General features: G+C 47.8%; 1 protein-coding gene across 2 annotated transcripts in view; it reads right to left on the bottom strand.

The window, feature by feature from the left end:
• Positions 1–13,501, bottom strand: part of LOC126538482 (adenylate cyclase CyaB) — a 75,081-nt gene that overhangs the window by 41,916 nt on the left and 19,664 nt on the right. The window contains exon 1 of one of the 2 annotated variants that reach the window (XM_072288021.1): positions 1,397–1,557. The exons of the other annotated variant lie outside the window; for it this stretch is intronic. The gene's annotated coding sequence lies outside the window, so the exon portion shown is untranslated. Of the gene's footprint in view, positions 1–1,396; positions 1,558–13,501 lie in introns of those variants that run through there. 2 annotated transcript variants of the gene reach the window in all.

Genomic DNA, 13,501 nt, shown 5'->3' with positions numbered 1-13,501 from the left:
TCGACGTCACATCCGCTCTGCTGGGCAGATGCTTAGTCTGTGCCAAGCAAATGTTTTCCATTAACTAGCCGGTGAAATATTATTCCACCTTCTTGTGTGTGGCGTCATTAGTGACATCATTACTTCCGCTTTCTACTTCCTGGTTTCCAGCAATTTCGCCAAATTCGTGCTCACATGTCGGGTCTCTCAAGTCTACGATTCTGTAGTTTGGTGTGCGGTAATCAGCGATTTCTAATAAATTCTAATTATTCTAGACATGTCAGTAACTCGACTTGTAACTATGCTTGCGCTCCGATATCATATATATAATGACAGCCGTGAATTTTGTAATTTACAATTTTTTTCAGATTTATTTTGAATTTGGTGCCCGGTCGTCTCAGGAGGTGAACCGGAACTGCTGCGCAACAAACAAGAGTGTCACTCGGTGCTCGTGTCACTAAAAAGTATGACATCCCGCTTGCGCGTATGGCTTTCAGTGCTCAGTTCAAGCATGTTCACAAAGAACGAAGGTAGTCTGTTCCTTAGTAAAAAAAAACGATATGCCCCAGAATCTATGCAACCCCGTCACATGTCCCTAAGTGATAAGCCATAAGCCGGAGATGAAAGATGATCGAAACACCGCTTATCGGTGTTTTTTTTTTTTTTACGACAGCCATTCAGGCTTTTGGAAACACAGTTCGAAAGACTGCAAAACCAAGTGCGCAAATACGCAGCGATGTCCTCTTTCTCGCTTTTCGGGTGCTTGCTTCAGCACCCTGAAAAAAGACATCGTCATGGAAACAACTTCGTTTTTTTTTTGGCTGTTTCTAAGCACGCTTTACAACTTTTACAATCAAACTTATGCCCTACAGGGAATAGTTACACATTTTGCATAACATTCCATAGGTAATAAGATAGATAGTGGCACATTAACAGTACTGTGAGTAACTCAAAACGATACGAACGTCATTACACTTGGTTCAATCACGTAAGATGTATCACATTAGTTTTGTAGCTTGGTTCAGTTAACCTGAAGCACACGGTTTAAGGATTGCACAGTGATACGTACACCTTCAGGATCCGCCAGAAATGGGCACATACCCAGCAACAAAATAAAAATAATAATAGAACAAGTCAAGGAAGCCGTTGAATACAATGCGCTTATCCATAAGAGGTCTGCGTGCTTTAAGGATACCCATGGGCCCACACTATATCTACAGGTTTTATGCCGGGTGGAATCCACACACTTTTGTGTACTGAGCCCATGGCGCACGTTGAACAACACAAGGTGGCAAAATAAATGCGAAGCCCTTCCCCATGGCCTTTCTTAGAGCCCCGTAGTTGTAAGCCAAAAAATCAATACGACAGAAAACAGCACGAATACTGCAAGCACGGTGGAAGTAAAACAATGGCTTACGTAAGAAGGAATCCACGGCAAAAGTGTCGACTGTCTGTGACGGCGGCTCCCTAACAATTGTGCGGTGAGTAAACGTCTGGGTACGGGCGCATGGAATACGATACCGTTGCGCCGTGGGTACGCATGCGTTCATTGCACCTAATCAAAGCAGGTGCGGCAGATTTGGGCAGCTGGCACAATGCCGGCAGCAGCTGTCGCTGCGCACATGCAGATTCGACAATGCGCAGTAAGGCATTGCTTCTTCCTCGAAGCTCATGCTCCCTTACAGGATCGCCAACGCAACGTCCAGTTTGCCCGATGTGTGATTTCCCACAAGACAGCGGAATTTTTTAAAGATCATGCATTTTACAAACGCTTGAACGTATTTCTTGTGGCACCCAGCAGTATTTTCACTCTCAGAGGCTACACTGAGGCCCAGATAGGCTGGCAAATTTGCGCGTGCGCACTGCACACTTGTCTGCGCATAGCCAAATTTGCGTGTGCGCTCCGGGACTTCGGATCCCACATACTAGCATGGCGCCGCACGATAGACGGCGCTGCGATTGCAAAATGGCGGTGGCGTGAGATTTCGTGGCGAATAGACGTGTTTTTCCAGGGCTCCGTAGGGGCGACGAAATCACAAGTTTTTGTGCATACTTTGAGCCTGCTTTTGTTTATGATTTGCTGATTTTTGTTGTCTTTAAATAATAATTGGGTAGTTTTCCTTTTTTTCTCTCTCTCTCTTTCCGTGTGCGCGGGTGTGTTTCGTGTATTTCGTGAGTTCAATTTGGCTTTGCAGGATAGTCAGAGCATCCATTCGTGCCACGTGCTTCAACACGTGCTACCGAGTGGGACGTCAAGTCTTTATAGCTTTTAAATAGTAGCTTGGAAGTGGCAAGACTAATAGCTATAAGTGATTTTACTGTGTGTGCTTTGGTATTGGGAATATTACTTTGGTAGGAAAATGAGAGCGTGGCCGCGTGGTTGAACACGTGTGAAAACGTGTCATACCTTAAGTATGTGTGGCATTAATTGCTTTTAAAACATTGGTGAGAATTACTTTGCGGCATTTTAAGGATTTTGATTCTTTGCGTATCGGTTTTCGCTAGAAGGCACGTGCTCTGCGGTATTATAGTATTTGCATTAGAAAAGGCCGTGCAATACATGGCAAGAAAGCCGGGAAATCGTGCAGTGTGCAGGGGATCCCTCAAGGCAGACGAGGGGACGGATGAGAATGGAGATGGAATCGAGTCAATCGGCAGACATTGATGTTGATGCTCGCCTGAAGAAAATGGAGGCTTTCCAGTGTGAGCTTGTCAAACAGGTGGAAGAGCTCAAAAAGGAGCTAAATATGGAGCGTGATGCACGGAAGGTAGAGGAAAAAAGACTTCAAGCTGCCGAGGAAAGGTTGAACAGAGCCGCCATTGTGAACGAGAATAGTCGTGACAGTGGCACGTCGTCCCCCGACGTGACAGGAGAGGGAGTGTCTGCAAAACACATGGAATGCGCGCAACGTGGGGAGGAGGTAGCTGGAAAGAGCGTCACCTACCTTGAAGCGGCCACACAAAAAAGCAGGAGTGCAGGGCTCAATGCCCCTTGTTAAGTGTGAATCACGCGGAAAAGAACTAAGGGAAGCAGGGAGAGGTAGGAGAGAGTTAAAGGGACACTAAAGGTTACCATAAAGTCAAGTTAAAGTGATAAAGCAAAGTTCCAGAACGGCTAAGGCGTCAATATAATCGCGAACAGAGCTTTAGTAACCGAGAAATTGAGGTAACTGTATGACACGATTTGAGACCCCCCAGCGACATTCCGGTACTAGCCCGATGGCGAAGGCACTCCTCATCATAATTTGTCACTAGTACTCAACTATACTATGCTACTTGTCTACTTCTCTTCGATTCTAAGAAAAAAGAACATGTTGACGTTACCCTTGAGTAGTATGCGTGATCGAAAGGTTTCGTTCTCGCTCGACTCTGCGCACTCGACTTTGCGCCACCCGCGCTTTGGAGTTTCAGTCGTTTATCGCATCGTGCCGCGGTGGTCCTGCTGGCTCTTGAAACTTGCATTTGAAACAAGTAGCGAGAATGCCACGTCCATGTGATTTCGTGGGATGCGCGAATGGTCCGCGGAACTTGGCCAAGGGCAGTTGCAGCGGCGAATTCAACGTTACTTATAACTGTGTGCCAACGAGTGAACCTCTCCTTTCGAAGTGGTTAAGTGCCGTGCCTCTGCCACAGCGCGCTGGCAAAAAGCTGAAAAATCACGTAGTGTGCTCGCTGTACTTTCGTCCAGAGGATTACGAGTTCAACGCCGACTTACTGAAGTCCCGTGGAGTGCCTTTCAAAGCAGGCCGCCGTCGTAGTAGTACGCAACGACGCCGGCAGCGCGAGCCCTCAGCCGCAGGTAACGTTCATCAGTGCTTAAATCGCTGAATTCGAGCCCAGCATCGTGAGCCAATGTGTCGTTGTCAGGGTCATCCATTGCAACGAGCGTCGAAGTTGGCATCATAAAATAAAGAACCAGCTTGTCGTCGTGCGCTTTCCCTTCTGCTAGACACCATAGTTCCGCTTTCGCGCTGCTGTCGGCTCTGTCTTGGCTCTGTTTCTGGCCGCGCGTTTCCGTTTTGTGCAGAAAAGCCGTAGCGCCGTTTGCGGGAGCCGTTTTACTCACCGACAGCGCAACGGCACTATGAGACCATGACGTCAACACTCCTCGATTGGAGGACGGGTGATTTGAACTGCGCGAGAGGTACGCGGATGCTTCAGAACGCATTTTCCTTTAAAATAAATGTCTTCTTCGCAAGAAACAAGCGTTTCGAGGTTTCTGGGATGGTATTTCAACAGTCCGCGTTGACTTAATATTAACCTTTAGTGTCCCTTTAAATGGTGATTATCGCCGGCGACTCAAACCTGGCCAGGTGGTCAGAAGCAATTGTGAAGAGGGTGACCTTAATTAAATTAAATTATGGGATTTTACGTGCCAAAACCAATTTCTGATCATGAGGCACGCCGTAGCGGAGGACTCCGGAAATGTGGCCACCTGGGGTTCTTTAACGTGCACCTAAATCTAAGTACATAAGTAGTTTCGCATTTCGCCCCCAGCGAAAAGTGGCCGCTGTGCGCGGGATTCGATCCCACGACCTCGTGCTCAGCAGCCCAACACCATAGCCGCTGAGCAACCACGGCGGGTATGTGCGCAACCTTGCCATATCAGCAGGTGGGCTAACTGACGTCCTAAACAGGAAGGGGCAGGACTAGCCCAGCGCTTGGCGAAGGGGGTAGACACTTGAACGAACTATCCCCTAAGGTGCAGATCGCGCTGTTCAGGGTGCAGAAGGTGCCTGTACGTGACAGTCACGTGCGAAGAGCCGTAGTGGCTGCTAGTGAGGGGATATAGAAAATGAGCCGAGAGAAAGGTTTGAGGTTGTCGAAGTAAACAGGGAAGTAAGAAGGTATGGTGGTTTTGAACGAGACGGGATCTACTTCAATTACAGGCTTGGGCGAGAAGTGGGCTGGCGACTTTGTGGTCGCGCTGTTGTCTTTCTAGGGAAGCCTCGGGCGCTCAGAAGGCCAGAGTAAGAGTAGTAAAAAAGGTCCCCTAGGGGAACCTCAAGATAGTATCGCCTTCAATAATAGAAAAAGGAGGAAAACAAGAAAGAGAGCTCGCCATGCAATAGGCTACATCAACATGCAGGGTGGCAGAAGAAAGCAAAAGAGGGCAGAGATTAAGCAGCAGTTAAATAGAGAACGAATAGGGGTGTGTGCGGCTACAGAAACGCGCCCAAGAGACTCGGAAGAGCCGCCAGTGATTGATAATAATGTTTGGGAAGGGTGCAACAGAACTAAGTCGGCAAGAAAGGGAGGGAGAGTCGGAATGCTCATCGACCAGGGAGCAAAATGGAAAAGAGTAAATTCGAAATGTCAAGAGCATCTTTGGTTATTAGGTACAATGAATGCAAAAAAAAAAACTGGGCTGGCGTAACGTATTTGTGGACCGGAAATAATTGCACAGAGCAGAATCAAGCGTTAGTGGAATGCATAAGTGCTGATATTAAAGGGAAGCTGAAAGGTTTTCCAGAAAAAAATGAGTGAAGAGCAGTACGCCGTGGTCTTCAACCCTCTGAGTTCGAATATCGCATCGAAATTGAGCGAAAGAAAGCGCAAACATATTTTATTTCGACGAAAAATGCAGCAGCAGACACGCCCAGCCCGCGCGCCTCGTTTCCGCCTGTGATTGGTCGGGCGCCTCGTGACGTCAACAATGGTGTTCGTCCGGACCGACTGCTGCCGCTACACACGAAGCACGGTGCAAAGTAGTTTGGTGGTGTTTTGCTGAGACGGTCATGGAAATTTTCCAGAGCTTGCGTTTCCCTGAGGAGTTCGGCGTTAAGTCCAAACTCTTCGAGAGCGATTTTGCGCGCGACGGTCACGGGCGACGGCACGAGCGACAAAACGGGCCGTCGCTTGAACAAATCGCTCGGTGTTGTCGCTCGATCGCTCGTTTCTAGAAATCTAGAACTCGTCGCTCGTCGCCCGGAAATGCTATGAGCGACTAGCCAATTGTGCGAAGCCGAAACTGGATGTACATAACTCAAATACTGCTGTTTGTCGCACGGAACGAGCAAACTATTGAATTTTACACGTGCAAGAATAAGAACCTAGTGCAAGACCTTCAGAAATATTTTATGCTCCTTCTTCAGTAAAATACATCAACTTAAATTGATAAAGCATGCGTCACGCTAGTTACGGCGCGTATATTGCTGCCCTCATTCCGGGAAGTCGTCGCTCAAAGCCGTCGCTCGCGTGGAGTTCGGCTTACAGGCGACGAGTGAACGCGGCAGCCATCGCCTCGCTTGTCGCTCTGTCGCTGTCGCGTGCAAGATCACTTGTAAGGGGTTTATACTTGTACATACTACACGTACGTACATACTTGTACATACTACATGTACGAGCCGATTGCGAAGAGCCGGCCTCTCCAAGAAGCAAAAAATGCTGGCGCAAGCACTGCTTTCCACGCGAACGAAGGCGAAGTGTTAGCATCTCCTTGTGTTGGAAATGTTTTTTGGCGAGTATGTTTTTTGCTAAGCTGCATTCAGCGTTCCAGTGAGTACGTTTCCGGGCAAACAACTGTAGTGTTATGTTCCTGCATGCCTCCTCGTAGAACGTAAGCGGTGATGCGATCTTCAGCATTTGTGCGCTGCCCCAAAGCTGTCGGCAATCTACACAGACGGTTTAAACGCGGGAAAAGTTTACCGGCTGTTGTAGCACGTGTAGTATAGAACCTTCATCAGCGCGCCATCCGCACGCTACTCGTAACCGGCGAATTCGGTCGGCTACGTGAGATGGTCCGTTTCTTATGTGTGCGAGAGAAGGGGGAGTGCAGCGTCTTGGCGTGAGCAGGCTTTCCAACACATGCAAACTTTACGCTTGCACTGCGTTATGTTAGCTGCATGCAGGCTGTTTCATAACACACGTACGAATAGAAAATTCGCGGCGCTTGGCGATTAAACCTGCGTCAAGGGTGGGCGATAAACATGCGCCTTCCGTTCAGCGTGCTAACTATATTTTTTTAGGAGAACCCAAAGCACGCATTGTTGATAAACTCCGGTAGTAATCGTCACGGAAGTGGTTAGAGCACAACACTTGTTCTTGAGCGCTTGAAGTTGTTTCGCTTCACAGCAGCCTCCCACTTAGCTGAAAGCTTCTTGTCTTGCAGGAACTAATGGAACATCGGAATATCGTCGCGGCCGCTGGTGTTCGTGCAAGCGTAGGCTGCACAGAACGCCGGCATGATCGGCCTACAAGTTCAATTGATGCTGCGCACGTCAACTACCACTCCTATATACACACAAATAAAGGAATGTAGGGTCGAGCGAAGCAGATTAGGACGGCACGCACGCAGAAATAAGCCCGGTCAGGCACGGTCGCGGAGGCTGCGAAGGAGCGGAACACCAGTGTTGACGTCACTACTCCGCGGTTTCCGATCTCCGCTCGCATCGTCAGCGTCAGCAGCCGCGCGCGGCGCTCGACGGGGGGCGGAGCTACAGCGCAATTTTAACCGACGATTGCGTCGCTCATAAGTGAAAAATCCCCCCAAAAATTTTACCTTCATGGTTTATAAGGTTCCCGCATCCGTATATGAGCGTCTTATTGAATTCGAGAGACTCTTCAGCTTCCCTTTAACGGTTTCGGGAATGATGCCAAAATTATCCTATTAGGTAATATGAATACCCATATACAGGATCTAGATGACTATACCGACCGCAACGGGAAGTCGATGCTAGATCTTTGTGAGCAACATAACCTCGTTATCGTAAATACAAGGCATAAGTGTGAAGGGCAGATTACGTGGGATTTGGGAAACCGGCAATCGACCAGTGATTACTGTCTGGTGACAGTGGCTCGCATCCACGACCATGGGAACGACAGCGGTTTGGGGAGAGGAGGTGCCTAAGGGGGTCCCCGAGGGGATTCAACTAGGGACTGGAACGGGTGAGCACGCTGGTCGAATCCGGTCGCGGGCTGCAAAAGCAGTGGCAATATTTAGATGTGGCTCCGTAGTGCACTGCTGCCCAACTGTCTACATCTTCATCCAGTGTAAGCTTACCTTATAATGAGTTATATTCGTGACTAACTCTTTTGGAATGTTTTGTTCTTCTTATCACTGGGACGTGGCAGTAGAGACGTGCTACATCTTCGTTGAGTGAATACTGGGAAATGGACTAGGACTTTTGTTGCGCGTGCGTTTACATATTTACCGCAACAATTTATTTTTCATAGCTTACTTTTTAATTTAGCAGGCTGTGAAAGGCAGCAACCTCGTATTAACAGGAGGTCTTAATAACACAGAAAATTTATATTATTATTAGTCGGCTTTCACAACATGGTAAGGAATTTCAATGAAGATATCCGTATACGATAATTAAAAGCCTATCCGCTTGACAGCGTTTCATCTGAGTTCTCCCTTTGCATGCTGATATCAACTCGCAGGTGGTCCGTATCGTGGGCCCTTGTCATATGTCCAACCGTCAAACAAAGAGTTATTCCGAATGTTTCATTTTAGGAAGGCGTGTTACCCTCCTGCCTTTCACTCCCGTTCGCAAACACGCATAAGACGAAAGCGCTGTGTGAAAAGCGTCGTTAGTCCAAACTAACGAGCTATCGTAACTCACGTCGCCTATGTCGCTGTTATTTAGGCTTAGAGAAGAAATGTATATTTTAAATAGACGCATCACCAATCTGATAAGAGCTACCCGCGACCAGCACATCTAGGTTTCTTTCATTTCGTGCTTCGCCCTAGCGCCTAATAGAAGTTCACGGAGCAGAGCGCTAAGTGTGGAAGTGGCAGAGAAGGTGTTTCATACTGTCTCGTCACCCACCCAAAATTGCACGCCGCGCTGCTGGCCATTCCTAGAAAATTGTATATCTGACGCCCAGTCATTTGCAACAGAGCAAAATTGTTTTGCAATGGGAGAGTCCCGGTGAGAGACATGGTGGATATGGAGATGAAGACACGCTACTTTCTGCAGCAACTTTGGAATGAATGATTGAATGCGTTCTTTATTGAAGAAAAAAAGGAGCAAGCATCGGTGCAAGCAGGTATCAGCACATTGGGGAAGAGCTAGGAACAAAGAGAGGGAAAGCTGGAGTCCGGGTGGCAGGAGAAGTCGCAGTTTACGGTCGACAGAATGTAAGCGAGAGTTGGTGAAGCCAGTTGAATTCCATTGTAGATGTGTGATGTGGCGAGCAAATTCTTGGAGTCACTGCCCAGCATCCGTCCTTTGCGTTAATATAGGCACCCGCCGTTCTTGGTAATAAAGGTTTACTGAAAACCAATCTTGGCAATTACTTATTCATCGGTCCTACGTCGTCGCGTATTCCTTAGTGGCAGGGTCTGTGGATTACAACTACGCTGTGGTGGTAGCGTAGGTGGTGGCGTAATGGTTAGCGTAATGCTTAGCGTGCCCAGCTCCCAAATGCAGAATGCACGAATCCCAGTGGCTTTTATTTGTGAAGTCAGCTTTCTGTGCTCTCTGGTGACGGTGAAGCTCAAAATGAAGCGGCAGCCTGACGACAACGGTCGCCGTCAGCGTAACAGAATAAGCGGGCGCGCAAGGTCACACCTAAAGGTGAAAGTATATTCAGAGGAAATACAGTATGCTCCTATCGACAAAAAAAAGTGATGAGTAACGAGCGGTGTTGTTGAGCGAGGCTGTAGACCGATAATGTCACCAAAGACAGGACCACGCTCCTATCCCAGTGATCAGTGGCAATGTACATCGACAGCATGCCAACTAGCGTTTAATTGATACTTCATTAAGGTCTTTGCGTGTTTGTGTTGTGTCTAGCAGAAGCGAGTAGTGTAAGAGATGACATTGGAGAGAAAGCGGTGAGTGAAGTCCGCGAAAAGTACTTGAGGATATCTATCATCATCATCATCATCATCATCATCATCATCATCATCGGCCTGGTTACGCCCACTGCAGAGAAAAGGCCTCTCCCATACTTCTCCAACCACCCCGGTAATGTACTAATTGTGGCCATGTTGTCCCTGCAAACTTCTTAATCTCATCCGCCCACCTAACTTTCTGCCGCCCCCTGCTACGCTTCCCTTCATTTCATTTCATTTTATTACCTTAAAGGCTCCAATAAATGGAGCTTTCCTTCCCTTGTAATCCAGTCCGTAACCCTTAATGACCATCGGTTATCTTTCCTCCTCATTACATGTCCTGTCCATGCCTATTTATTTTTCTTGATTTCAACAAAGATGCCATTAACTTGCATTTGTTCCCTCCCCCAATCTGCTCTTTTCTTATCCCTTAACGTTAGACCCATCCTATTTCTTTCCATAGCTCGTTCTGTCCTCCTCAATTTAAGTAGAACCCTTTTCGTAAGCCTCCCGGTTTATGCCCCGTACGTGAGTACTGGTAAGACACAGTTGCTATACACTTTTCTCTTGAGGGATAATGGCAACCTGCTGTTCATGATCTGAGAATGCCTGCCAAACGCACCCCAGCCCATTTTTATTTTTATGATTATTTCAGTCTCATGATCCGGATCCGCGGCCGCTACCTGTTCTAAGTAGATGTATTCCCTTACCACTTCCAGTGCCTCGCTACCTATCGCAAACTGCTGTTCTCTTCCGAGACTGTTAAACATTACTTTAGTTTTCTGCAGATTAATTTTTAAACCGACCCTTCTGCTCTGCATCTTCAGGTCAGTGAGCACGCATTGCAATTGGTCCCCTAAGTTACTAAGCAAAACGATGTCATCAGCGAATCGCAAGTTACTAAGGTATTCTTCATTAACTCTTATCCCCAATTCTTCCGAATCCAGGTCCCTGAATACCTCCTGTAAACATGCTGTGAATAGCATTGGAGAGATCGTATCTCCCTGCCTAACACCTTTCTTTATTGGGATTTTGTTGCTTTCTTTATGGAGGACTACGGTGGCTGTGGAGCCACTATAGATATCTTTCAGTATATTTACATACGGCTCGTCTACACCCTGATTCCGTAATGCCTCCATGACTGCTGAGGTTTCAACTGAATCAAACGCTTTTTCGTAATCAATGAAAGCTATATATATAGAGGATGGTTATATTCCGCACATTTCTCTATCACCTGATTGATAGTGTGGATATGGTCTATTGTTGAGTAGCCTTTACGGAATCCTGCTTGGTCCTTTGGTTAACAGAAGTCTAAGGTCTTCCTGATTCTATTTGCGATTACTTTAGCAAATACTTTCTAGGCAACGGACAGTAAGCTGGTCGGTCTCTAATTTTTCAAGACTTTGGCGTTTCCTTTCTTATGGATATATTGGACATATTGAACATCTTATACTGAACGTCAACGCCGTGTTGAAGAAAGCCTGCGACTTCAGTTGCTCAGGTCGCCAGAAAGGCTTGAGTGTGTTGGATACGGACCCTTTTCATGGCATCACTCAAGTTGTCTGACCACATCCAATCGCCGTCGCATTCGAATTATGGTGCGCCGGGACGCATCTACCAGGTTACCGGACCTGTCAGACAGGTTGGCGACCCCCACATCATGCGCCGCACGTCGAACTATCGTCTCCCCCCCCTGCTTGACTCTTCCCGAAAGTGCAACGAGAGGCTGGCATGGTTCCAGGTAGTTGATCTTGGTCCCGAGAAAAGCTGTTTTGCGGCTCTGGAAGGTCGTTCAAGAACAATCCGTCTCCTCCAGCTGAGCCCTTCCAGGCGAGGAGGCGACGCCGGAGGCAAGTCCACCCTCGGACAACGGAGCCCTTGGAGCGTCCCCATTGGCCGAATGTGACGGCACTTGCACGGGCGCCTACCATTGGAGGAAAATGAGGATACCTGAGCTGGCTCAACGATTGGCCGAAAATGACGTGACCCTGAGAGACCAAAGGGGTTAAAGCGAAAAACAGGGAGAAGAGTTTTTCGCTTTCTTGCCAAGGGCCGCAGCGTCCGATTTGCTGCCGTCCGTGAATGCCTTTATGATTGTTCATTACTTTGTATTATTACTGTAAATAATGTAAATAAACCTTCAGTTCTCAATATCCTCTTCAACGTCGGCCAACTCTCGCATTCAGCGGCAATATCGAAGTACTGGTAGCACCGGTAAGGATGAACCTTCGTCCAAAGAAGTCCTGAGGAACTGGGAACAGCGAAGAAGAAAAAGCCTTCGACCCAGGGTGTTCTGAGGAACCGGGAACAGCGGACCGATGAACCGGATGGCATGGTGCTGCATCCGTGAGTGAGCGCGTGCTTTTTTCCTTTTGATTCGCCAGACTTCGAATTTTTCGTGTTCATTTTGATGGTTCTAGGAATCAGGAATTTGTTGCATATTTTGTGTTCGCACGAATTATTTACGGAAAACAGTTCTAACCACCAGTCGGGGCAGCTGCCATGGATCTTAGAAGGTTGACGAGGTCAGACTTGTTATTGTGCGACGTGTTAGGAGTTGAGGCGGACGAAAAGATGAAAAAGCCGGCTATCCAAAAGGCAATTCAAGATAGTGGCAATGATGATGAAAACACTAAGATTTCTTGGGAGGTGATACAAGAAACGCGGGAGCGGGAGCATCAAGAACGTGAGAATGGGTTTGAGCGTAAGCGAGAACGGGAAAAGCACGAGAAAGAGATGGCAGAGCTACAAGTTGAACTTAAGAAATTGCGTCCAGCGGCGGGCAGTGAAGGGGACAACCATAGCAGATCAAGCGAAGTCGAGCCATGTCGGACGGACCAGCGGATGAAACCGTACAAGGTTGGAGAGGACATTGCCTTATTCTTGGTTCATTTCGAGAGAACTTGTGAAAGGTGTAATTTCGCTCAGGGCACCTGGTCACAGTGGTTGGTGACTTTGTTGCCTTGTGAGGCAGCGAATATAGTCGCGAGATTAACGGCGAATGACGCGGAAGACTACGGGAAAGCAAAGGCAGCGCTGTTGAGGAGGCACCGAATTTCCCCGGAAGCATTTAGGCAGCGATTCAGAGAAGCGAGCAAAAAGAGCGACGAGGGCTACTCAGAGTTTGCGTACGGTTTGAAAACAAACCTTGTTGAGTGGCTTAAGGGTGCCGAAGTCTACGAAAGTAGAGACAAAATTATAGAGTGTATTTGTCTCGAACAATTCTACCGCAGCATTTCACAGTCAAAGAGGTTTTTGGTGCAGGATAGAGATGTCGTAGACATGGTAGATAAGGCGCTCGGCTAGCTGATTAGTGCGTGATGCGACGAAAACTTACTACCGACGACGAGCGTTCAAATGGAAGGGAAAATGGAAGGGATAATCCGAGAAGGTATATCCACCGCAAAAAATAGACACAGGTAAAAACTACCCAGAGGGCCGAGTCGATGAAAAAGCTCAGGAAGGGAGCAAAGATAAAGGAGCCTGCAGCTCTCCGAAGGAGGGGACAAAGAAGATTGATACGCGAGAGTTCGAGAAGAGGCGACCGGTCCGATGTTATCAGTGCCAGGGCCTATAGTAGGTCACTATGCCTGGGATTGCAAAAAAAAAAAAAAAAGCCGGTAGTGCTTTCCTACGTGGGCGGAAGCGACGAAAGCATGGAGCTTCTCCGTCCACACCTCCAGGAGCTACGGAATAGCGGAAAAATCTGTAAGGTATTAAGGGACAGTGGAGCAACCA

Source organism: Dermacentor andersoni, chromosome 4 (genome assembly GCF_023375885.2).
Source record: "Dermacentor andersoni chromosome 4, qqDerAnde1_hic_scaffold, whole genome shotgun sequence".
Taxonomy (NCBI): domain Eukaryota; kingdom Metazoa; phylum Arthropoda; class Arachnida; order Ixodida; family Ixodidae; genus Dermacentor; species Dermacentor andersoni.
The sequence above is the reverse complement of the archived record's forward strand: the minus strand, read 5'-3'. Positions and strand labels throughout refer to the sequence as shown.